This window comes from Notamacropus eugenii, chromosome 1 (assembly GCF_028372415.1).
Source record: "Notamacropus eugenii isolate mMacEug1 chromosome 1, mMacEug1.pri_v2, whole genome shotgun sequence".
NCBI classification, from domain to species: domain Eukaryota; kingdom Metazoa; phylum Chordata; class Mammalia; order Diprotodontia; family Macropodidae; genus Notamacropus; species Notamacropus eugenii.
In genome coordinates this window covers 437,578,999-437,605,883 of record NC_092872.1, presented here as the reverse complement: position 1 = coordinate 437,605,883, position 26,885 = coordinate 437,578,999, and the positions used below count along the sequence as shown (strand labels likewise).

Sequence of the window (26,885 nt, the reverse complement as noted above, 5' to 3'; positions counted from 1 at the left end):
TTGTATGCCAGTAAGGATCCAGAAAGATTCCTAAACAAACTAAAATGTTGGCTTAAATCTAATATTATATGAATTAATAAGTCTAATTATAAAGTCTTCCTCTTGGTTAACAAAATTAGCTTAACAAATACAACATGGGAGATAAATAGCTAGATATCAGTTCATATTAAAAGGGTGGGGTGGGGTTAGTGGACTACAATCTTAATATGATTCAACAATGTGGTGTTTTTTTGTCAAAAGATCTAATTGTTTCTTAGACCACATTAAAAAAATGGCATCCAAGTTTAAAGCAGTGATAGTCTTGTTGCAGTTTACCTTGGTCTGATCACATATGAGGAACTGTGTCCAATTCTGAGTGCAGCATTTTGAGGTAACTATGTTGTTATGTAGTTAAAACACCTGACTTGGAAGAAGGAAACACTGAGTTCAAATGCTGCTTCATATACTTACTAGCTATGTGTCCCTGTTTAAGTCACAGCTTCAGTTTCCTCTTTGATACATATGGTAAAATAATAGCACCTACCTCACAGAGTGGTTTTGAGGACAAAATGTGATAATATGGACGGTGTTTTGCAAACTTTAAAGGGCTATATAAATATTCGTTATTATTACTATATTTTGGAAAAATATTGTAGAGATGATCTAGAAGAAATAAACTAAGGTCATACTATATGAAGTTCAGGAAAAGGAATGGACAGAAGGGGAAGAATTTATCTTGTAGAAGAAAAGATTTGGAAAGGTGCAGAGCAGCTCTCTTCAAGTACTTGAAGGGATAGCACAGGAGATTAATTAGGTCTTTTCTGCTTAGTCCCAGAGGAAACAATAGGTAAAAGGTACAAAGAGACATTTTCAGCTTTATATGAAGAAAAAATTTCTTAAGGATTAGAGTCAATAAGAAGTAGAATGAATGGGGACCCATCTGGCTGGGTAACTCAGCTCCTCCTCTCCTGTCTGCCTCCCCCTCCCCTCCTTCTCCTCTCCAAAGCAGGGTAAATTTAGATGGCCATAAGATGCCCAGCTGACTTGAGTTTTACTGGCTACTTTCCTTCCCTTCCCTCCCCTCCCCTCCCTTCCCCTCCCCTTTCCTCCCTTCCCTTCCTTTCCCTTTCTCTTTCCTGTTCTGCCCTGTCCTGCCCTGCCCTGCCCTTTCCCAAAACCTTAAACCTACTGCACTCTGAAGCTGAGACACCAATGGGCCCCTGCCCGAGGGCTCTTCTGGACCCTCCTTACTTTAGAGTGACTATCAATAGTAACTGCTGCTGTTTCCCTCCCAGCCTGATGTCTTGCTTTTTCTTGACCTCATTAAAGGGGCCATGCCCTGGCTATTTTTTAAACAGGCCTATTCAATGAATGGGCATTACCTCACCCTAAGTGAGTACCTGTAAAGACCTTGGCCTAAAGGGCCCAAGGTCTCCCAAGGCTCATCTCCAGTCATCTTGATGAATATCTAGTGACTGGATTCAGATGACTCCGGAGGAGAACTGAGGCTGGTGACCGGCACAGCCTTCCCTCACTCAAAACAAAGCCAAGTGCAAGTCATGTCATCATTTCTCTGATGGCATGGTCTTTGGCAATGAAGGACAAACACAAGTTCCACTTCAGTGGAGGTTTTGACAAAAAGGTTGCATGATAACTTGTTTATGTTATAAATGATGTTATTGTTCAAAAATTAGTTGGACTTGAGTTCTCCATTCTCATTCTGAGATTCTCTAGGATATACTTTGTCTGAGTTAAGCTGTTACTATCATGGTATGGTGGGAAAAATAATCCCTAAATATGGAGGCAAAGGATCTGAGTTCTAATCTTGGTTTTGCTATTCATTACCTGCATAATCTTGGACAAGTCACTTATGGTCTCTGGATCATAGCTTCCTTATGTATAAAATGAGTTGATTTAAAATGTCTCTGAAGTTCTACCTAGCTCTGGATCTATCTCTCTAAGAACTTAAATTTCAATTTCTTATCTTCCTTTTTGCCCCCTTCTGATTTCCCATTTGGAAATCAGTCTTCTTGGTAAAGACTGGAAATGGGCCCGTAATTTCATTGGTATAGGATCTCCTAGGTAAGGAAATTCCCTATTCTGATACAGGTAAGCAGTTCCTTACAACTTACTATCTTACAGAGATATTTAGAAAAAAAAGATATATTAAATGACCTCATCATGGTGACACAGCCAGTATGTGTTAGAAGTGGGAACCTGAAATTAGATCTCCCTGTACAAGATATTGACTTTATCTACAGAATCATGTATCATTTCTTAGTAAAGAAAGTAGAAACAAAATGAGAGTTGAGTAGTTCTACCTTCTCTACATTATTAGCCATCTTTATCCTCTCCCTAAGCAGATGAACCTTATTTTACCTAGTCAAGAATCCCATACATAACTCAATACACATTTTGTTTGTGTTAGACCTATTTTGAATTTATTACAATTCTCTAGTTTATCTTCAGTTCCCTTTCCCTATCTCACCTCCCACACCAGCTTTCAAGAAAAAGGGAAAAAAGAAGAAAAATAAATCCATACTACCAAGAAAGAACCAGTCCTTACTTATTAAAGAGAAGTCACATTTTTAACAAAATACTCACTAGACCTTTGTCTCCTCCATTTTGCTGAGAGTAAGACAAACAAGACTGAAATTATGCAGAATCATAGAATAGTAGGATTTTCTAACTAGCACTTTCTCAGGACACAAGGTTTTAGAAATTAGTATTAACGAAAGAAAAAAAAAATCTCACTTGTGATAAATTATTGGATCATATAATTAACACTGTAAAGCTCTAAGAGGTTATCTTGTCCTATATCCTGCCTTATACAGAAAATCCCTTTGTATAGCATTCCTCATCATCTAGGATCCATTTTAACATGTCCAGATGTCATTTAGTTTCACCTATACCTAAGCAAAAATGCCTTCTGTATTAGAACTATCTTCAAAAGGCAGCCCATTGTGATGCTGGACAGCTCCAGTTATTCAAAAATTCTTTCTTATAATTGTTGCATTGTCATTCACTTTTCTTTCCCTGCAGCTCTCTGCACATGGGGTATGTTCAATAAACATTGTTGACAGATTGACTTGTTCATTAGCAAATACGGATAATGCTCCAAGAACCCCACTGGCCTAGGTTTGTTTATAGTGTCAAAGTGACTTGCTGATGAAATTGTGAGATAAATACCCAAATAATAGCAACAAATACTAAAATTCATCTATATTGTCAGAAAGGAAAGAAGCTTTAACTAGTACCCAAGTTACATATATTAATTCAAGTGCACTTCCCTATAATGGAGCTGACTGGAGGCAAAGGCATTTTATTATCATTATTTTTTTGAATATTATTGTTATTAACAACAACAATTACAAAGAGAAGCCCCTTGAATGCAAGTTACCAATATCCATAAGTGGAGGAATTTTCTATACCATGAATTTACCCATACTGATGAAATCATAGGTCTGGACAAAAATAAAAATTAATAATTCCTTACAGTTTGCATAATTCTTTTACAACTTGGTGTTTCTATATCCATGGTTTTTTTTAAATTTTCTTTTCATATTTTTTTTAAGAACTAGAGCATTTTTGAAGACTATTTAACCCTAATTTATCATTTTGTAAACAAGAAATCTATGCACAGAAAGGTTAAGCGATGTTACTGATGTTATGCTGCTGTAAAAAAAGGAGAATTTGGATTCAAATCCAGATATTTAAGTCAGCTTCTAATTCTTAGTCAAGGGCTTATTCCACTAAGTTACACTGTCTTTTTAATTTGCCCCACACAAAACTTGTGAAGTAGGCAGGGCATATTATTATTATTATTATTATTAGCCCTGTTTATCACATAGCTAACCACAAGAAATTCATTTCATATAACCTTTTTGAGCCTAGGGTCCACATCTATAAAATAAGCATAATGAGAAGCCATCTCCCTTCTTCCCTGCCTCTAGTTAGTGCCATATGGCATGCTCACACACTTCTTTTATAATAACTAAAGTGAGCCTAAAATCTTTTAAGTTTGAAAATATTTTAGAAATTTCATGACAACACACACACACACACACACACACCACCCCTAGTATATTCACATGCATTTCTTACCTGGGGACTGGACAGAGAGAGGAGTCAGTTTTCATAACAGAGTGAAAGGCAATTATCTCACATGGGGATATTGAAAAGGTTAGACATCTGGAATTAAGATGAGAGCAAATAAGACTGGTAGTTTTGGGGGCAGGGGAAATCTAAGAAAATCCCAAAGCAATTCTATCTTTATGGTCACTGTACTAAGGACTTGGGGGAAGCCTCAATCTTTTTATGATTTTAATGAGCCATTGCTTAGGAGTTTGAAGGCTTTGGGAGAAGTGATAGAAGGTTTGAATTTCATGTTTTATGAGAGATGTTAGGTACCCAGATCCCTTCACACTACTTGATGAGGTAACAGATGAGTTGTTTCCAGGGCAGAACTGAGGAGGCAATGAAAAGGACCTGTACCTTTTGTGCTCACTCCTATCTGAGATAGATGGGGAGAGAATGGTATATAATTCAGGGACTATCCCAGAGGCCATTAAAAGTCAGGACATAACAAGTGTCATAAAATCATAAAATATTAGACCCTGAAAAATCCTCAGATCATAAAAGTTAGAACTGAAAAGGACTTTAGAAGATAAAACTTAAAATGACAGACAAGAAAGAGATTACAGAATTATTTGATCAGTAAACATTTATTAGACAATTACTATGTGACAGGCACTGTGCTAAGGGTTGAGGATACAAAAAGAGGCAAAAGAAGTTTACAGTCTAATGGTGGAGACAACACACAAACAAATATATACATAGCAAGCTATATACAAGAGAAATAGAAAATAATTAGTAGAGCAAAGGTTTAGAATTAAGAGGAACTGGAGAAGACTTCCAGTAAAAGATTAGACTTCAGATTGTCTAGAAAACTTTTCTAAAAGAAGTAGACTATGTGCTTACCTTTAAAAGATGGACACAGTTTATATGTTGAAACATAAAGGAGAGAATATATTCAGACTCTAAACAAAAACAAACATTGGCTTGCTATGGAAACTAATGCTAGTAAATGGATAAGTGCACTGGATCTCACCTGTGGTATAATGCGTTAGTTGTGCATGTCAGAAAGAAAAATGGGGGAAGGGATGTAACTGTAACTCTGAAAAACCTTTCTAGAATGCTTCTCTCTATAATTTGTCAATCTAAATTATTTAGATTATAATTTGAATGCAAAAGACCAAACCCAAATGCCATCTAAATGGATAGTTGTTGCAATGGATCCAGTCCTGTACTTAGACTAAGGAATAAATGAATACAAATCACTATTCACATTTGTTGTTGTTCTTCTTGTTGCTATGATTTCAAATACTAACCAGTACATCAACATTACCTTTCTATATCTTATTATGTTTTTAATTCATACCATAAAGCAAACATTTCCATAACATAGTTGAATTTTTAAAAAATAACAATTGTACATGAAAGCAGGAAATCTATTATGTACAACTTTGTATTCCCTTTAAATATATAATAAAGTACAGAGCCAAGATGGTGAAGCAGAAGGAGGTTTCTGCTGTAGCTCTCCCCTCAAAGCCCATAAAATAACTGTAAAAATGACTCTAAACAAATTCTAGAGCAGCAGAAGCCACAAAACAATAGAGTGAAGGAGATTTCCAGTCCAAAGCAGACTGGAAGGCCAACAGGAAAGGTCTATCACACAGGGCTCAGAGCAGAGTGCAGTCCATGAAGTGCAGCCCAATCTTGGCCACATGACAAGGCAGGGACAGGACTGGAGCAGGTTTCAGGGCACAAAGTTGTGGGTAGGAGCAGTGGTTCCCAGATTCCTCAACTCATAAATGCCAGACACAGCTTCACAGGTCAGTGTCAAAGTTCTTTTACCTGGGTGAGAAGGGAACAAGGTCCTGTGCTTTCCCTGGTCCCAGGCCACTGCATTGTCCATTCTTGGAAACCTCAGCCTAAAGACCCTGGGAGAATCAAACAGCTGACCTGAATCTTAGTGTGGTGGAGCTGGAGGGGGTTTTGGAAAGGGAATCCTACTTGCAGATCTTGGGCAAAAAAGAGTGCTTGTGGTTACTCTCTGACCAGAGCACAGGCCAGGAGAGGAATAAACTCCTTTCCCTTGATTGTGCCACCTGGGAGGAATTGAGAACTTGTTGATATCTAGACTACACCCTCCACTTGACAAAGGACTCAAAAGTCAAATAAGTAGCTGGGAAAATGCCCAGAAAGGGGAAAAAATAAGACTATAGAAGGTTACTTTCTTGGTGAACAGGTATTTTCCTCCATTCTTTCCAATGAGGAAGAACAAAGCATACCATTAGAGGAAGACATTAAAGTCAAGGCTTCTTCATCCAAAACATCCCAAATATATTTGCAATGGTCTCAGGCCATGGAAGAGCTCAAAACAGATGTTGAAAATCAACTAAGAGAGGTGGAGGAAAAAATAGAGAAATGAGAGCGATGCAAAAAAATCATGAAAAGTGAGTCAACAGCTAGCTAAAGGAGATCAAAAAAAAAAAAAACCCTGAAGAAAATAACACCTTTAAAAACAGACTAACCCAAATGGCAAAAGGGATCCCAAAAGCCAATGAGGAGAAAAATGCTTTAAAAAACAGAATTAGTCAAATGGAAAAGGAGGTCTAAAAGCTCACTGAAGAAAATAGCTCCTTAAAAGTTAAAATGGAGCAGATGGAAACTAATAATTTTATGAGAAACCAAGAAATTACAAAACAAAACCAAAAGAATGAAAAAGTTGAAGACAATGTGAAATATCTCATTGGAAAAACAACTGACCTGGAAAATAGATCCAGGAGAGACAATTTAAAACTTATGGAGCTACCTGAAAACCATGATGAAAATAGAGCCTAGACATCATCTTTCATGCAATTATCAAGGAAAACTGCCCTGATATTCTACAACCAGGGCAAATGTTGAAAGAATCCACCAATCACCTCCTGAAAGAGATCGTAAAAGAAAAACTCCTGCAGCCAGATTCCAGGGTTCCCAGTTCAAGGAGAAAATATTGCAAGCAGCCAGAAAGAAGCAACTCAAGTGTAGTGGAAATACAATGAGAATAACACAAGATTTGGCAACTTATACATTAAGGGACTGAAGGGCTTGGAATATGATATTCCAGAAGTCAAAGGAACTACGATTAAAACCAAGAATCTGATATTCCAGAAGTCAAAGGAACTAGGATTAAAACCAAGAATCTCCTACCCAACAAACCTGAGTGTAATACTTCAGAGGAAAATAATGGTTGTTCAGTGAAATAGAGGACTTTCAAGCATTCTTTATAAAAAAAAAAAACAGCCAGAGCTGAATAGAAAATTTGACATTCAAACATAAGAATCAAGAGAAGCATGAAAAGGTAAACAGGAAAGAGAAATCCCAAGGGACTTACTAAAGATGAACTTTTTACATTCCTACATGGAAAGATAATATTGAGCATATCAGTATTTGGGTACTTGGAGGGATTACATACAAATAGACAAAGGGCACAGGGTCAGTTGAATAGGAAGAGATGATATCTAAAAAATAAAATTAAGAGGTGAGAGAGGAATATATTGGGAGGAGAAAGGAATAAATGGAGTAAGGCAAATTATCTCTCATAAAAGGGGCAAGGAAATACTTTTTCAATGGAGGAGAAAAGGGAGGAGGTGAGAGAGAAAAAGTGAAGCTTACTTTCTTCACGTTTGACTTAAGGAGGGAATAACATGCTCACTCAATTTGGTATGAAAATCTATCTTACACTACAGGAAAGCAGGAGATAAGGGGACAAGTGTGGTAAGGGAGATGATGGAAGGGAGGGCAAATGGAAGAAAGGAGTAAGTAGAAGTAAACACTTTTGGGAAGGGACAAGGAAAAAAGAGAGAATGGAATAAATGGGGGACAGGATAGGATGGAGGGAAATATAGTTAGTCTTTCACAACATGACTACTATGGAAGTCTTTTGCATAAATACACATTGTTTGCCTTCACAATGGATTTGAGTGGGGAGGGAGGAAGAAAGAGAAGGTGGAACTCAATGATTTAGGAACAAATGTTGAGAATCATTTTTGTACTCAACTGGGAAATAAGAAATATAGATAATGAGGTATAGAAATCTATCTTGCCCTACAAGAAAAGAGAGAAGATGGGGATAAGGGAAGGGAGGGATGTGATAGAAGACAGGGAAGACTGGGTGAAGGGGTAATCAGAATGCATGATGTCTTGGAGTGGGGGAGGGGAGAGATGGGGAGAAAATTCAGAACTCAAAATCATGTGGAAATGAATGATGAAAACTAAAAATAAATAAGTAAATTTAAAAAATTAAAAAACAAGTTTGATCTCTCAAATATATATATATGTTTGCATATATATATACATATGTGTGTGTGCATGCATGTGTGTGTGTGTGTATGTGTGTGTGTGTGTGTGTGTGTGTGAAATAAAGTGGGGGCACAGCCAAGATGGCAGAGTGAAAGTAGGAATTTTCTTGAGTTCTCTCCCAAATTCCTCCAAATGCATATAAAAAATTACTCTAAATAAATTCTTGAGCTGTAGGACCCACATAAGGATAGAGTGAAAAAATCTCCAGCCCAAGACAGACTAGAAGGTTGACAGGAAGGATCTATCACTCCAGGCTTCACAGGAGCATGGTCTAGCATGGGATGTGCCAGCATAGACTGGGGCCAAGTTGACCTCAGGGAACTGAATCACTGGTATCTGTGGCAGTTTCTCAACTTCTCAACCCACAAACCCCAAAGAAAAGGTAGAAGGTCAGTGGGAAAACTCTGTTAGACCTGGGGGAGAGATGAACATAGTAGAGACCCAGCCCTGGGGAGGCAACAGCAGCAGCAGCAGCAGTAGCTATCTCCAGATCTCTTAGCCCACAAATGGTATGGGGATCAAGAGGCTGATCAGAGGCTAATCTCAGGAATCTCTTTGCTGATGCAGAGGGAGAATTCTCTTGTTTTGTCCTGCTTGGATCTGGATTGCAGGGTGGAGTTCCTGGGGTGAGGAGGAGTGCTGGTATGGCAGAGCTTGTGGTAGTGGTGGAGAAGGAATCCTCCTCACAATTCCAAGGCAAAAAAGTGTGCTTATGGCCACTCACACACCAGATCACAGGTCATCAAAGGAGTAAATATCTCTCCTTTTATCATAACACCTTGGAAAAACTGAAAATTTACAACCTCCCCCTATCAAGAAGCAATTCTGAAAGCAGCTACACAAAACTCCTGAAGTTGGGACAGGACACTCTACATACTGGAAGCAGGGTGCTACTTTAACAAAGAGTTAGAAAGTCAAGTATTTGACTGGGAAAATGAGCAAACTGCATAAAATATAACCTTAGTCTATAGAATCTTACTTTGGTGACAAAGGTGAAAACATATGGCCAGAAGAATACCACAAAGTAAAGCTCATACATAAAAAGTCTCCAAGAAAAATATGAATTGGTAGCAGACCATGAAAGAGCTCAAAATGCATTGCAAAAATCAAGAGAAGTAGAGCAAAATTTGAGAAGAGAAATAAGAGTGATGCAAGAAAATCATGAAAAACAAGTCAATAGCTTACCAAAGGAGACCCAAAAAATACTGAAGAAAATAACACCTTGAAAAATAAACTAACCCAAATGGCAAAAGAAGTCTAAAAAGCTAATGAGAAGAAAAAAGCCTTAAAAAGCTGAATTGGTCAAATGGAAGAGGAAGTCCAAAAGCTCACTGAAGAAAACGATTCCTCCAAATTTTGACTGGAGCAAATGGAAGTTACTGACTTTATGAGAAATCAAGAAATTACAAGACAGAACCAAAGAATGAAAAAAAATAGAAGAAACTGTGAAATATGTGACTGGAAAAACCACTGACATGACAAATAGATACAGGAATGACAATTTAAACATTACTGGACTACCTGAAAGCCATGATCAAAAAAAAAGAGCGTAGACATCATCTTTCACTAAATAATCAAGGATAACTGTCCTGATATTCTAGGATTATGGGATAAAATAGAAATTGAAAGAATCCACCAATTGCCTCCTGAAAGTGATCCCAAAGGAAAAACTCCTAAAAATATCATAGCCAAATTCCAAATGTCAATTCCCATGTCAAGAAGAAAATATTGCAAGCAGCCAAAAAGAAGCAATTTCAGTATTATGGAAACACAATTAGGATAACACAAGATCTGATACCTTCTACACTCAGTGATCAGAGGGCTTGGAATATGATATTCTAGATGTCAAAGGAGCTAGGATTAAAACCAAGAATCACAGAAAACTGGGAAAGAATTTTTACAACTAGTGTCTGTGATAAAAGCCTCATTTCTAAAATATATAGAGAACTGAGTGAAATGTACAAGAATGCAAATCATTCCCCTGTTGATAAATGATCAAAGGATATGAATAGGCAGTTTTCAGAGGAAGAAATTAGATACCTACAGTCATATGAAAAATGTTCTAAATCACTATTGATTAGAGACATGCAAATCAAAACAACTCTGAGATATCACAACACACCTATCAGACTGGCTAACATGACAAAATAGGAAGATGGTAAATGTTGGAGAAGATGTGGGAGAATCAGAACACTAATACACTGTTGGTGGAGCTGTGAGCTGATCTAACCATTCTGGAGGGCAATTTGGAACTATGCCCAAAAGGCTACAAAAATATACATACCCATTGACCCAGCAATACTACTTCTAGGACTGTATCCTCAAGAGATCATAAAAATGGGAAAGAGTCCCACACATACAAAAATATGTATGGCAGCACTCTTTGCGATGGCCAAAAACTGGAAATCAAGGGGATGTCCATCAGTTGAGGAATGGCTGAATAAATTATGGTATATGAATGCAATGGAATACTATTGTGCGATAAGAAATGATGGAGAGGAAAACTTCAAAGAGGCGTGGAAAGATTTATGTGATCTGAGGCTGAGTGAAAGGAGCAGAACTAGGAGAACTTTGTACACAGCAACAACCACAGTGTGCGAGTATTTTTTCTGGTAGACTTAGGACTTCATTGCAATGCAAGGGCATAAAATATTCCCAATGGTCTTTTGAGGCAAGATGCCTTCCACATCCAGAGAAAGAACTATGAAATTCAATCACAGATCATCTTTTTTTGTATTATGTTTTTGTTTGTTATATGATTTCACCCGTTCATTTTAATTCTTCTATGCAATGTGACTATGGTGAAAATGTATTTAATAGGAATGTATGTGTAAAACCTATATAAAATTGTATGCCATCTCAGGGATGGAGGGGGTATGGAGGGAGGAAGGAGGGGGAGGTAGGGAAAAAAATCTAAGGTATATGGTAGTAATTGTAGAACACTGAAAATAAAATAAAACCAAGAATTACCTATCCAGCAAAACTAAGCATAATACTTCTTGGGGAAAATTGGATATTCAGTGAAATAGAGGACTTTGAAGCATTTTTTATTAAAAGACAAGAGCTGAATAGAAAATATGATTTTCAAATATATTATTGGAGAGAAGCATGAAAAGGTAAACAGGAAAGTGAAATCCTAAGGGACTTGTTAAAGTTGAACTGTTTATATACCTGCATGGAAAGATGATATTTGTAACTCATGAGACCTTTCTCAATTTAGGGTGGTTGAAGGGAATATATACATATATACTATATATATATATATATACATATACACACATATACATATATAATATGCATATGTATATGCATACACACACATAGAGGGCACAGGGTAAGTTGAATTTGAAGGGATGATATCTAAAAATTAAAATTTAGAGGATGGAGAAGAATGTATTGGGGGAAGGAGAAAGGGAGAATTAGAATGGGGTAAATAATCTCATGTTCAGGAGACAAAGAAAAAGCTTTTACAATGGAGGGGAAGAGGGAGGATGTAAGAGAGAATGTGTGAATCCTTACTCTCCTTAGGTTTGACTTAAGGAGTGAATAACATACAAGCTCAATTGTGTATCTTACCCTACAGGAAAGTAGGGGTAAAGGGAATAAGGGGCAGGAGGATGATAGAAGACAGGACAGATTAATGAGGAGGTAGTCAAAAGCAAACGCTTTTGAAAATGTACAGGGTCATAGGAGAGAAGAGAATGAATGGGGGGGGCGTGGAATAGGATAGAGGGAAATATAGTTAGTGTTTCACAACATGACTATTATGGAAGAGTTTTGCACAACTACACATGTATAACCTATATTGAATTGTTTGCCTTCTCAGTGAGAGTGGGTGAGGAGAAAGGGAGAATTTGGAACTCAAAGTTTTAAAAACAAATGTTAAAAATTGTTTTTACATGCAACTGGAATATAGGATATACAGGCAATGGAGTATAGAAATCTATATTGCCATAAAAGAAAATAAGGGGGAAGGGGATAAGAGAGGGGTGGGGTGGGGTTATGGAAGGGAGGGCAGACTAGAGAAAGGGATAATCAAAATGCATGCCCTCTTGGGGTGAGTGGAGGGGAGAGAGGGACAGAAAATTTGGACCTCAAGGTCTTGTGAAAATGAATGTTGAAAACTAAAAGTTAATTAATTATTTTAAAAGTGAATCAACATTATCTTTTTAATGATTCTCTGGCTGCTCTTCTCTGGATATTCCATCACTTTTACAAACTCCCTCCACCAAAAATGTCAGTGAATAATGTATCTTTTACCATAAAGACCATTAACCAAACAAATTCATGCAAGAGAAATTAGAGAAAAGCAATCTTCACAGACACGTAGAATGATAGAACTAGTACCTAGAACAGCTGGAAGAGAAGCTAGAAAATAGTATATTTGAGAAAAATGCCAGAGTTTTGAAGGGACTTATGCATACCCAGTTTTATATTGAAAATCAGAAATCTAAGAACTTCACAGGTGAAATGACTTGTCAAATGCCCCACAGAAAGTTTGACAGGATTCCTTTTAGAACCCATGCCTTCTAAGTCACAGCAAAGTGAATTTTCTAATGTAATACTTTAGGAAATTCAAAGAAAATGGTTTGTTAGAAAGAAAAGGAGACCAACTAATCCCTGAGAAAATTATGAAGTTGGCAAAGTTTGTCATGTGGGCATATAAGACTCCTTGTTCCCTTCCCTACCCTTTTTTAGGGAAAGACCTTCCATCATCTTTCATGCTCATGTACCCACTGCTCTCCTGCTCATTTTCTTCTTTATCTGCCATCCTCAAAGGCTTCATTCATACTCTGAAGCATATTAGTTTGGGCTTTGCTATAAACTAAAAATGTGACTTTAGGTGAATCACTTTCCATTTATGAGCCTTCATTGCTTTAGCTATAAATGACAGAGGTGACTAAAGTAGTCTCTGATAAATCTGATAAATTTCTTGAATCAGCTTGATCAGATTAATAAAGCATGGACCTTTGCTAAGAAAGTCATTTCAGCAGAGGCAAACATGTGAACTTAGCCCCTTGCTAAATAGACACTGGACGGTCTCAATGGTCCCTTGTGGTATGTGAACAGGAGCTACCTCCAGGATGATTTCCCACAAAAGGGGCAGGGGAAGGAGTAGAAATGGACTGATTGGAGAAAACGTCCTTTCTATATGTCTAAAATAATGTGTTATGATATGGCCTGGCCTCCACCCCTGCCCACTTCATACTTTCTCTCCCTTGAACTCTCAGACCATTGAGCAATAAGTTTTCTTTCTCTCTTCCTCTGCCCTCCCATCCTCCGCCAACCCTTGCCACCATGAGGAACAATGACAACAACAACAGCAAAAAAGGTTGACTTGCAAGAAAAGCATATGACAAGTAAAGAGTGTCTGCTCAGGTGAACCTGAGAAAGGAATTCATGGATTTCAAATTTCTGGCTACCTTTTGCTTTTTTGTTTCTTTTTCTGAGCCCAGATTGAAGATAAATAAACAAATGAATGAATGAATGAATAGCCAAATAAATAAATATAAAACAAACCCCTAAGAATGTTGAATATCCAAAGTTTAATAAAAACAACAAATGTTAAAAATTGTTTTAACATGTAACTGGGGAAAAATAAAATGCTAAATAAATATAATGAAGAAAAGTAAAAAAAAAGTATTGAGGATCCCTCCCCCCCAAAAGTATTAGTTTATGTTGGTTATAGCTATTGATATTTACAATGTTCAGAATTAAAGCATCTTATGTCTGAAAAAAAAAAGAATATTGAGTATCTTTTGATGGTTTTGTTTGCTTTCCCCCAAGAAAGTTCAAGAGTTCCTAAGAGAATGATAATTCTAGACCTCGAGAGAATGGCACTTGCCTCTTAGAGGGAGAATATTTCCTTAGCAATATGTTATTTGTAGAAGGAAGAAAACCAAAACTTCCAATGACCCTGGAATTGAAATACTGAAATCTTGCCATGGGAGTACAAAAGACTGAAAATTTGCCAGCCCTGCAATTGCCACATTGATACTGTTCATAGTTTCACAACTTTAGAGCTCGATGGGATGTACAGACCAGATAGTCTAACTTCCCCATTTAATAGATGAAGAAACTGAGTTCAATACTAGTGAAATAACTTGCCCAACACCACATAACTAATTTAGTGTCATAGGCCAGATTTGACCTCAAGTCCTCTGACTCCAAATCTAGCAATCTATTTTACTGCTTAAAAGACATCTATCTGAAGTGAATGAGGAATAATGGTTCATTAGTTCTTTCAGTATCTCTATACTCATGGGGAAGTTTAATGGATTCTACAATTGCTTTATCTTTCTATATTTGTCCATGTGCTCCAATGAGCCATTCAGGTTTCATGCATTTTTTGGGGGGAAAGAAAGTAAAATCTATTCTATACTTTCTGCTCACACCATACAACGAATATTTATATGGCAGCTGTGACCCGATTATCTGCACTGGGGGCATCTTAGACACACAACTTGTCTTTTCTCAGATTTTGTTAGAATTTTAATCTGGGATAGGAGCAATGAACCAAAAATAGAAACTGAAACATTTGTGGTTAGAACCTAGAATTGAACCCAAGTCCATTCCATACAGTCTCAGCGTCCTGAGTTCCCCAGGTCATAGATAACACTTAAAATGAAGCAATTGAAGAAATTTATCTCTTGTGTTCATCCATCTCCAAAGTTTGTGATTCTGTGACTGACAGCAGTCTGAAATATGACCCCATCTGAGTACAGTTTAGATACTCAGAGAGCCTGAGTTCAAATACTGGCTATACTATTTGCTGCCTATGTGACCTCGAGTAGGTCACATAATTTCTCTTGACAGTCAAGTAGAAAATGCAGAAGTTGGATTAGTTGAACACTAAGGTGACTTACAGTTTTAAATCTGTGTTCCTATGATTCCAAACTCAAAATTAAATGGAGCAGCAAAACTTGTAAAATTCCAAGCCTCAGTGGAAGGGTATGGCACGACTTGGGGGGGGGGGGGAACACCAGGAAAAGTGACTGATGAATAGTCAAAGATTGTTACTCAGCAAGAAAAAAAGATTGGAAGCTATTACTTTAGACAGAAACCTTTCTCTTTATCATAAGGAGGAGGCAAAATCGGGAAAAGTGATAGCTCTTTGCAGGTCAGAAATAGCAACATCAAAAATAATGCTTCATCCAGGAAAACCACCTTTATTTTTAGCCTGGTACTTCCCAAAAGCAGCATCTAGTTTCTTTCAATTGACCCAAGCTTTTTGAAAGTTTCCAGAAAAATCCAATATGAACTTCTCTGAAGCTTATAGAATCACAGCATTTTGGAGCTCATAGCTTTTCCCATTTGAGGCAGCTCTTTGACCTTGGGCAAGCTGTATCTGGGGGCTCAGTTTTGAGATCTGTCCAATGAAATCACTAGAATAGACAAACTCTAACGTTCCTATCAACTTTAAAACAATTCTTGTTGTAAGTTAGCTTGCAGTGCTAACACTGTATGTCCTAAGGCAATATTGTATGTCAAACTGTAGTATTCTATTTTCTATAATTCTACAATATGAGGAAATGTGTGATCTTGACTTAGCTAGGTCACTATCATCATGAACAAGGGCAAAACATATTGTTTCTCTGCCACTCAGTGCTCTGAACTATAAAATGAATGACACAGAACTAGATACTGATCTAAGGTCTTTTCCAACTCTACCACTCTAAGATTCATATGATTGATATGATTGTTTGTATGTATGTATGTATGTATATACATGTATGTGTATATATATGTATATATATTTTTTTCAATACTTAGGAACCGTTTTTTATAGTCAGCTTTTATGTGAGGGGTAGGGGTAGTGCAGATCATGGGAGCTGCTGTTGTGCGCAGAGGAGATCCTTCTGGATGCCCTGACATGCTGGGACTCTAAAACTAGCACTGAATCCAAAGACTGTTTGATCTCTTTTAGATGAAGTTTTCTGAGTAGAGGCTAATGAGAGATCAGTTTCCTCCATCATTTAGTTTGATCTCTGAGTATATTCACAAAAGAAAGAAAAAAGTCATGAGCAAGAATACACATACACATTTAATTAATTTAATTCACCAAACATTTATATAAGTACCTAAGATGTTTAAATACCTATGCCAGGTCCTGGTTCATCATCATCATTAGCATCAATAACTCTTTTCTTCCCCTCAAGTGGCTCATATTTTACTGGGAGGGTGTGTGTGTTTATCCTTCATTGCCGAAGAAGATCATGCCATCAGAGAAATGATGACATGACTTGCACTTGACTTTGTTTTGAGGAAGGGAGAGCTGACTAGAAGGGTACAATATGTAAAAAGGTACATACATTCAAAACATATACAAAGTAATTTCATAGGGATTGGGAAAGAACTCTTAAATGCTATTACCAGAGTTCTCAGTGTGACTAGCAGCAATGTTTCTGTTAATTGGTTCTGGTAGTGAACTTGAGATTTAGTCCTAGATCAATATCTGTCTTTCTGCTACCACCAGTACACTCTACCATCTCTAGAGAATTCCCTTCCCTTGGTTCAGCAGGGGGCAGAGAGAGACAGAGAAAGACAGAGAAAGAGAGACAGAGACAGAGACAGAGAGAGACAGAGAAACAGAAAGACAGAGAGAGAGAGAGAGAGAGAGAGAGAGAGAGAGAGAGAGAGAGAGAGAGAGAGAGAGAGAGATTCAGAGACAGAGAGAGAGAAAGACAGAGATAGATGGACAGACAGAAAGACAGGGACAGACAGAGACACAGAGATGGAGATAGAGGAAAGGAAGAAGGAAAAAAGAATGGAAGGAAGAAAGGAAGGAAAGAAATATGAGGAAACTGAGGAACAGAAAGATTAAGTGGCTTGTCCAGGGACAAATATCTAGAAAGTAATTTAAAGAATATTGAACTTACCTCATTTTAGAATTTCAAGTTCATTATGGTTGTGCCCATTGTATTTAAGCAGTTCTTCTTGGGTCTTTTGGTTTTGAACTAGCCATTTCCAAAATTCAGACTAATCAGTTGTAGGTACCATTCACTATCATGTCTTCCTCCCTCCTGGATTCGCAGCCTTTCTACTAAGTTACTAGATTCCAGCCATAGCACTCATGATCCTCTCCTATCTTGGGATGCCAAGGTCTTCAGTAAGAAACAAACAAACAAACTCCCTTCTCACAGGAAATTGTTGTGGATTCTTGGTGGTTTGGAAAAACAATGATGCTTTCCTGAGTCGAATCACTGATCTATCCAATATATTTTCCTCATTTCAAATGGGACACCAAGGAATATTCTGAATAACAGGACAGAAGTTATCCTCTGAGACAGTGACCAAAGAGACTGATATTCAGATCTTCCCTAATAAATCATGATAATGTATTCTTACATTTGTATAATGCTTTATGCTTTCTAAGTCACCTTCAGACACAGTATGTCACTTGATCCTCACAATAACCATGTGAAGTCAAAATGACAGATATTATTTAATTGGAAGACCATGTGTAAACTAAAAGGGGGTCTAGACTCAGAAGCAGTTTGACAAAGAGTCAAATCCCAAGCCCAGCTTTGAAGGCTATTCTGATATATATTAGTAGCATGATCCTGGTTAAATCATTTAACACCTCTGTTCTTCAGGGTGACATTTATAAAAATATATTGACAATGCTTTGTACCATCTACTTCACACAGATACTATGATGAAAGTACTTTGTAAATTTTAAAGTGCTATTTTGGCCCACTTTCATTAGTGATGAAATTGAGGACAACAAAAGAGTGTCTTGCCTAAGATTCCATTCGTAGTTGGTGCCAGAACCTAGACTAGAATCCAGGCCAGTTCACTATCAGACCAATTTATTTGTATGTGGAGGTATATGTTTCTCTCACCACATCATGTTTCCATTTATTTGAGATCAAACTTTTTAAATTCTGTTTTTCCAGTCAGCATAGTCTTTGACCTCTTTCTAGCCTGGTTTCTACTAACTCACCATGTTGTAGGGCTGCTAGAGACTGAGAAGAGGAATAAGGTGAAATTTGTTCTCATAATAAGGTTCTGGGATGGGATGGGGCTTTCAAGAAATAGGGATCTGAGCTCAAGGTTGAGCAGACTTATAGAAAATTAATGTCAAAGAAAAGGAAAGAAATGTTACTTTTGGGAGAGTTTCTCCTGATAATCTCCTTGCTACAACTTCTGTATTCATTTGAGCTCGACTAACATTTATTTTTATTTTTTAGTTCTAATTTATTTTTAGTTTTCACAATTCATTTCCACAAAATTTTGAGTTCCAAATTTTCTTCCCATCTCTCCCCTCCACCCACCCCAATACAGCACGCATTCAGATTATCCCTTCCCCTAATCTGCCCTTCCATCTATTATACCCCTCATTCTCTTATCCCTATCCCTTCTATTTTTTGTAGAGCAAGATAGATTTCTGTACCACATTTCCTATATATCTTAATTCCCAGTTGCATAAAAAAAATTTTTCAACATTTGTTTTTAAAACTTTGAGTTCCAACTTCTCTCCCTTCCTCTCCACACATCCCCACTGAGAAGTCAAGGAATTCTATGTTACACATGAGTAGTTATGCAAAAGACTTCAATAAAAGTCATGTTGTAAAAAACTAATACATTTCTCTCCATCCTATCCTGCTCCCCATTTATTCTATTCTCCCTTTTGACCCTATCCTTCCTCAAAATTATTTACTTCTAATTATGCCCTCCTCCCCTTTGCCCTCCCTTCTATCATCCCCCACCCCTGCTTATCCTCTTCTCCCCTACTTTCCTGTAAGATAGATTTTCATAGCATATTGAGTATGCATGTTATTCCATCCTCAAGCCACATGTGAAGAGAGTAAGGTTTGCTTTTTCCCTCTCACCTCCCCTCTCTTCCCTTCTATTGAAAAAGCTTTTTCTTGCCTATTTTATGTGAGAAAAAATTTTCCCCTTTCTCCTCCCAATATATTCCTCTCTCACCCCTTAATTTTATTTTTTAGATATCATCCCTTCCTATTCAACTCACCCTGTGCCCTCTGTCTATATGTACGTAATCCCTCCAACTACCCTAGGACTGAGAAAAACCTCAAGAGTTATAAATATTATCTCTCCACGTAAGAATGTAAACAGTTCAACTTTAATAAGTCCCTTATGATTTCTCTTTTCTGTTTATCTTTCCATGCTTCTCTTGATTCTTGTGTTTGAAAGTCAAATTTTCGATTCAGCTCTGCTCTTTTCATCAAGAATGCTTGAAAGTCCTCTATTTCATTGAATGAATACTTTGTCCTCTGAAGTATTATACTCAGTTTTGCTGGGAAGGTGTTTCTTGATTTTGATCCTAGTTCCTTTGACTTCTCGAATATCAAGCCCCTCGATCCCTTAACACAGAAGCTGCTAGATCTTGTGTTATACTGATTGTATTTCCACAGTACTTGAATTGTTTCTTTCTGGCTACTTACAATATTTTCTCCTTGACCTGGGAGCTCTGAAATTTGACTACAATATTGCTAGGAGTTTTCCTTTTGGGATCTCTTTCAGGAGGTGATAGGTGAATTCTTTCAATTTTTATTTTACCCTCTGGTTCTAGAATATGAGGACAGTTTTCCTTGATAATTTCTTGAAAGATGATGTCCAGGCTTTTTTATTGATCATGGCTTTCAGGAAGTCCCACAATTTTTTAATTGTCTCTCATGGATCTATTTTCCAGGTCAATTGTTTTTCCAATGAGATATTTCATATTGTCTACTATTTTTTCATTCCTTTGATTTTGTTTTATCATTTCTTGATTTTTCATAAAGTCATTAGCTTCCATCTGCTCCATTCTAATCTGTAAAGAATTATTTTCTTCAGTGAATTTTTGGACCTCCTTTTCCATCTGGCAAATACTACTTTTTAGGGCATTCTTCTCTTCATTGACTTTTTGGATCTCTTTTGTCGTTTGGGTTACTCTAATTTTTCACAGTGTTATTTTCTTCAGTATTTTTTGGGTCACCTTTAGCAACTTGTTGATTTGTTTTTCATAGTTTTCTTGCATCATTCTCATTACTCTTCCTAATTTTTGCTTTACTTCTCTAACTTGATTTTCAAAATCCTTTTTGAGCTCTTCCATAACCTGAGACCAATTCATACTTTTCTTGGAGACTTTAGATGGAAGAACTTTGATTTTGTGGTCTTCTATTTGCATGTTTTGGTCTTCCTTGTCACCAAAGTAAGATTCTGTATTCTGATTTTTTTTTCGGTTTTTGCTCATTTCCCATCATTTACTTGACCTTTGAGCCCTTTGTTGAGGTAGAGCTCTACTTCCAGTGGTGACAGGGGGTGTACTGTCAGCTGCTGGATTCCCCCACAATCTGTAGGCCTAGAGCTCCAGAAGGAGTCTGCTGCCTCTGACTCTGCTGCTGCTATGGGTTCCCCTGTCCCCTTCCCCCTCTGCTGCCCTGGGACTTGGGCTGGACCACTCCTCTCTCCCACACTGGTCCTACAGGTTTTTCCCATTGACCTTCCAATTTGTCCTCAGCATTTGGGATCCTGAAGTCTGACAACTTCCACAGTTTCCAGAGAGATTCAGTCCTCCCAAGGCCTGCTCAGGTCCCCTCTGTGCACTCATGGCCCATATTAGTCTTCACTCTGCTCCCAGGATAGACACTTTCCAGTGACCTTCCAGACTGTCTTGGGCTGGAGATTTGCTTCACCCTATCATTCCCTGAATTCTGCAGCTCCAGAATTTGTTTAGAGCCATTTTTCCAGATATTTGACTGGGCTTGGGGGTAGCCCTCTAGAAAGTGCATGCTGTTACTCCACCATCTTTAACGTTTACTTTTTTTAAAAGGTATTGTGCAGAATGCATCATCCTCTGTGTTGAAGATACAAAGATAAGCCAAGGTAATAGAGTACCTGTATTCAAGGCAGATTATAATTTAATTGAGGTAGGGAGTGAATGGGATAGAACATATATGAAAATGTAGAAGTGATGGGGCCAAAGGAGAAGCAGGGAACAAAAATCTAGGAAAAATTGAGCAAAAAAACATTAAAAGTTTGGACAAGAGGAGGAGATAAGGAAGGTACATATTCCAGGCATGGCAGAAATACCATGGAAATGCACAAAAATCAAATCAAACAGGATGGAATGGGGGAAAAGCTGAGAGGTCAATTTGCCTGGAAGATAGAGTACATATGGAGTAGTAATATTAGGAAGAAGACTGGATGAGTAGGTTGAAAATAGATTGTGCAGGGCCTTAAAATCCTAGACTCCATTTGTATTTTGTCCTACAGGGAAGGGAAACTCATTGAAAGTTCCTGAAAAACAGAGTGAATAGTCATAAACCACAGTGGCTATTCTAAACATTTTCTTCTGTTTTTTTTTTCCTATAGTATCTTCTCCCCAAGCCCTTTCTGAGAAAAGGAACCATGTTAACCATCAAGCTAGAACATTTCTGCTCAACACTATTCTACATTCTCTCTTCTTTTGCTCCAATTTCTGATAAACATGTGGCTCTTCATTTTACCAAAGCCAACCCCTCCTCTTCTAATCCTGTAAACATTTTTTCCCAACCCCTCTGGGATCTTAGCTGTAGAATCATTTTCTTTCATTATCCTACCTTCAATCTTTTTTTTATCACTGATTCTTTCCCCAACACCTATGAATATGCCCAACTCTCATCTTAAAAAACAAATCATTTGAAGTTCCAAATGCCCCATGATATCATTCTATATCTCTTTTCCTTTTCAAAGCAAAAGGAAAAAAAACATGGATTACCTTCACTCATCACCTGGATAGCCTCATCTACTAGCTATTTATCAATCATTTGCAATTTGGTTATATCCAGCTGAAACTATTTTCTATAAGGTTACCAACCATCTCTTAACTGTTATGGCCAGTAATCTCTCCTCAGATCTCTTTATCAGAATTAATTAGACCTAGGTATCAAGGACTCTGTGCCAAGGCATGGAAGGACAAGGGACAGAACAGAATTCTCCCTTTCCATGGTGATATAATGTAGCCTGGAGTACTGGGTACTACAAGATGAAGAAGACTACTTATTACCTAGAAGAAGCATGACCAACAGACATGTCAGTAATTTGGGGGAAGAAAGTTTGACTTCACCAAGGCTTGGCCATCAGCCCTAAAGTTACCATTGCTATAATCCCCTTTGACAAGGGTCCAACTTTCCTCACTGCCACATGCACTGAACTGCACCCACCTGACACAGATACACTGCCTGGCCTAGGATCCCATATCACTTAAATGCTGGAATATCAGGGTGGCAGTATATAATGGCCTCAAGGTACTACAATGGTTCTGTTTCTAAAACCTCAGGAATGAATTTGTTCCAGATGGCAGAATTTCCAGTTATGAATATTCTCAAGGAGTATAGCATAATGTAGTTATACTATACAAGAGGAATGGAAATTAGGTAGGGAAGAAATAAAATTTTTGAGGTACAGAAAAAGGGAAAGTACTAAAAGGGAATAAGATGGTGAGGAAGTCCTCCATCTTTAGAATGAAAGTATCCTGATACAAAGCCCCAGTTGCTTGGTGTTGGTAGCAGATCTATCTGCTGATACCTCAGCCTCTCTCACCAGTTGACTCCAGGGGTTACATAGTATGATTATGCCATAAGGTTCTTCCCCTTCTCCCAAGGGGTGTATCTTCTGCCTGAAAGTTCTGCCTCACTGATGGATCCTTTGTCTCCCTTCTGCTTTCTGTCTCATATTCCTTCCTTGGAATCTCTGGTGAGTCACTCTTCCCTCCAAATCCTCCCAGAAACTGACAAGTAAAGCTCTTCCATGTGCATCTCTTTTATAAATTGCCTTCTATCACAAAGGTCTTACTTCATCCATCCATCCCTCTTTCTCTGTCCCCTGTGGCTGCACAGTACAAATAATACTAACTAAAGGCAATTGTCTGGGTCTTCTAGCCATCTTTCCTCCAGTTGCCTTCTCTAGAGCTTTGTCCAGGGCAAATTGTTCCCAAAAATTTTCCCTTTTCTCAGCACAGTTAAATTGTGTCCTCACTGTTTTCTCTATAAAACCTTGGGCTTTCACCTCCCTCCAGATAGGACTCATTTCTTACTTAGCCTTAACCCTTGATTGGGTGTTGCCCCAGTCAAAGTGAAACCTGTTAAAGACCTTAGTTTAAAAAGACCAAGGTCTCCTGCTATATCCAGGCAGGGTCATCTCTAGCTATACTGATCTGTATCTTGCCATTGGACTCAGATGACTCCAGAGGAGAAAGTGAAGCTGGTGACTTTGTAGAGTCCTCCCTCACTCAAATCCAATTCACTTACATGTCATGGCATCACCTCCCTGATGTCATGGTCCTCTTTGAGAATGAAGGGCAAGCGACAACAACAACCACAACTAGGTATACATACTTACATATCTATATCTATATCTATATATGTGTGTGTGTGTGTATGTGTGTGTGTGTATATAAAGCTTATGTTTATACATATGTGTTTGTATATATGTATGTATACGTGTATGTATACACATAAAGACAGAGAGAGATGGAGATTCTGTCTTGCTCTCTTGCTTTGATTCCCTAATGAGTCAATTAGTGGGCTGTTTTTAGTGAGTGGGTGGGGAGAGAGAAAGACGGCAACCCAAATCTTTACCTCCCTCATTCTGAGTTATGACTCAGTAAAGATCTGATTAAGGTGGTAGCACTGTGATCAGAGAGTAGGGGCTGGATACAAACAATGTGGATATAACAACAGAAATAACAATGCATTTATGAATGAATGAATGAACATTTATTATGCATCTGCTGCGTGATAAGCCTATGATGTAAAAGCAAACAGTTTCTGCTCTCTGTGTTCTAAATGGGGGAGAAAAAATAAATATAAATAGGTAGAGTGGGGTGTTGGGGTTGGTAAATTATAGGGACGGTGAATGGATTCCTAGAAGAGAGTAAATTGACACACCCGTTCAGGACCAGTGGCTCTGTTGATCTGAAAATGATTTCTGAACTGAAAAGCAAGGAGGGAGAGGGAAGGGGGCAAAAATGATAGAGGAGTTAAAGAAACCACCACAGAGAAAAGGGGCCTGATAAAGTGGCCAACATATAAGCCATTTACCAATCTTAACCCAGGGGGAGGCTGATGGGGCTGAGGGGAATTAGGGAATTGAAAGAGTTCAATCCTCCAGGGAATGATTTTTTGGTTCTAGGGGAATATTGATTGTGAAGTAAAGTGAACAGAATGTTTGAGAAGTGCATTCCTTGAAACAACCCTGTGAGGTAGGAATTTTAAGTATCATTATTTTACAGATAAAGGAAGATAGGGCTGATAGAGGTTAAGTGACTGGCCCAAGGTCACATAACTGATCAAGTGACAGAGCAGAGATGGGAACCCAGATCTTGCCTATCTCCAAGTCCAGCGTTCTTCCCACTGCACATTTCATGTACTTTATAAAACTGATTGATCTCTTTCCTCAAATTAAAGCCCAGCTCTGAAACCAGTAGGGAAGTAGCAATTCATTCAGAATGTTCCATTAGATTTATATAGCATATAATTTATATCTAATCCTTGCCCCTGCATTTACAAAGTTAGCACTATTCCCAGGTGGTTAATGAAATGGCTGTTGGAGTCTATTACTTACGTACATAATGCTGATATAGACCCTTGTCTGCCTCTGCTGAGTGCAGAGGGTCTCTCAGCAGCCACCCTAGACCCCTGGCCTGAGACTTGCTGTTTAATTCAATTACCTCAGCATTAGGTGAGAGGCCTCCACCTGTTCCTTGGAATCCTGACTGGTATGTGGGCCTGGAGGTGGGGGAAAAAGGAAGGAGAATTAGTTCTATCAGTGAGCACACCCTAAGCTTCCTCTCCTTTAAACCATCTCTATAGAGAGAATACTGAATTGGGAACCGGGGATAGTCTTACTTCTTCCACTAACCCACTGTGTGAGCTCAATCAATTCACTTCATCTCTTTGGGCCTAAGTTTTCTTATCAATAAAATGAAGGGTTTAGATTAGATGAAAAAAAATAATTTCTCTGTTTTAGATAAGCAAAACAGTCTAATCCATCTTCATGGTCTTTAAAAAAATTATCAGTAAGTTAGTAGTGTGTACACAGGATACTCAGTGCTAGGCATGTAATAGGATGGAGAAGGGAAGGAGAAGCAGGAAAGTGAAGTAAAGGAGGAAGACGAAGGAGAAAGAAATAATAACAAATGGCAAAAAGAACAGATAAGGGAGGGGACAAGATGAAGAAGAAAGCAGTGGATGAAAGGGGGATAAAAAAGGGATAAGAAGATAAGAAAGGGGTATAAAAAGAGAAGGGGGAGAAGAGGAGAAAAAAGATAGAAGAAACAAAGTGAGATTTAGAATAGTCAGAAATATGCATTTATTCAGCATCTCCTACGTGTCAAGCACGGTGCTAAGCAGTGGAGAACCAAGGAAGGCAAAAAACAAAAAGGAAAAACAAACAGCCCTTGCTCTCAGGGAGCTCACAGATCTATAGGGTGACAGTATGTAAATAACTTACATAACATATGTAAATAACATATATGCTTGATAAATAGGAGATAATCAATAGAGGGAAGGCATAAGGATTGAGGGAGATCAGAATAGACTTGTTCTAAAAGGTGAAATTTTAGCTGGGATTTGAAGAAAGTCAAGGATTCCTGGAGATAGAGAGGAGTAGGGAGAAAATTCCAGGAATGGGGAACTGCCAGTGAAAATGTCCAAACTCAGGAGAGATGGAGTGTCTTATGTGAGGAACAACAAGGAAACAGGTGTCACTGGATGACAGAGTAAGCGGGGGTTAGTAAAGGATAAAAGACTGAAAATGAAGGAGGGAGCCAGATGATGAAGAACTTTGAAAGTCAAAGAGAGGATTTTATATTTGATCCTGGATGTGATAGGGAACCACTGAAGTTAATTGAATAAGAGGGTGACATGGTCAGATCTGCATTTTAGGAATATTAATTTGACAGCTGAGTGGATGATGGATTGGAGTGGGAGAGATTTGAGGTAAGGAAACTGACCAGCAGGCTATTGTATATAGTCTGGGGATGAAGTGATGAGGGTCTATACCAGGGTGATGGGAGAGGTATAGGAAAGAAGTGGAATATTATAAAGTTAAAATTGGCAGGCTTTGTCCACAGAGAGTTAAAAGTAGAGGTATACACAAAGTTTGTTGTGAGTCAAAGTAATTGGCGGATGGTAGTATTCTTTGCACCATAGGGAAGTGCTCAGTAAAGGAGGGAATAGACCATGGGAGAAATAAAAAGATAAATAGAATGAGATGAAGGGGAAAGGGAGAAATAGGGGGATAATGGGAGAAGGAAATTATAAGAAGATGAGAAATTAGAATAAGGAGACAAGGGGAAGAGAAAAATTAGAAGAGATGGGAAGAAGAAAGGAATATAAAAAGGAAAGGAAAAATGGAGAAGAAAAAACTTAAGAGGGGGAAAGAGGAAAGAGAGATAATAGAAAGAGGAGTTGGAGATTAAGAAAGAAAGGAGAGTGGAAAAATAAGAGAAGAAAGACAAGAAAGAGCTGAATGCAGTGGGGACTAGCAGCATCTCTAAGAGCCAC

The 26,885-nt window shown here is 38.0% G+C and overlaps 1 long non-coding RNA gene across 1 annotated transcript in view; it reads right to left on the bottom strand.

Moving 5' to 3' along the window:
- Nucleotides 1–25,395, bottom strand: part of LOC140519067 (uncharacterized) — a 35,882-nt gene extending 10,487 nt beyond the window's left edge. The window contains exon 1 of the long non-coding RNA XR_011972090.1: nt 25,049–25,395. This is a non-coding gene — a long non-coding RNA (uncharacterized lncRNA). The remainder of the gene's footprint in view (nt 1–25,048) is intronic.
- Between the last annotated feature and the right edge of the window lie 1,490 nt (nt 25,396–26,885).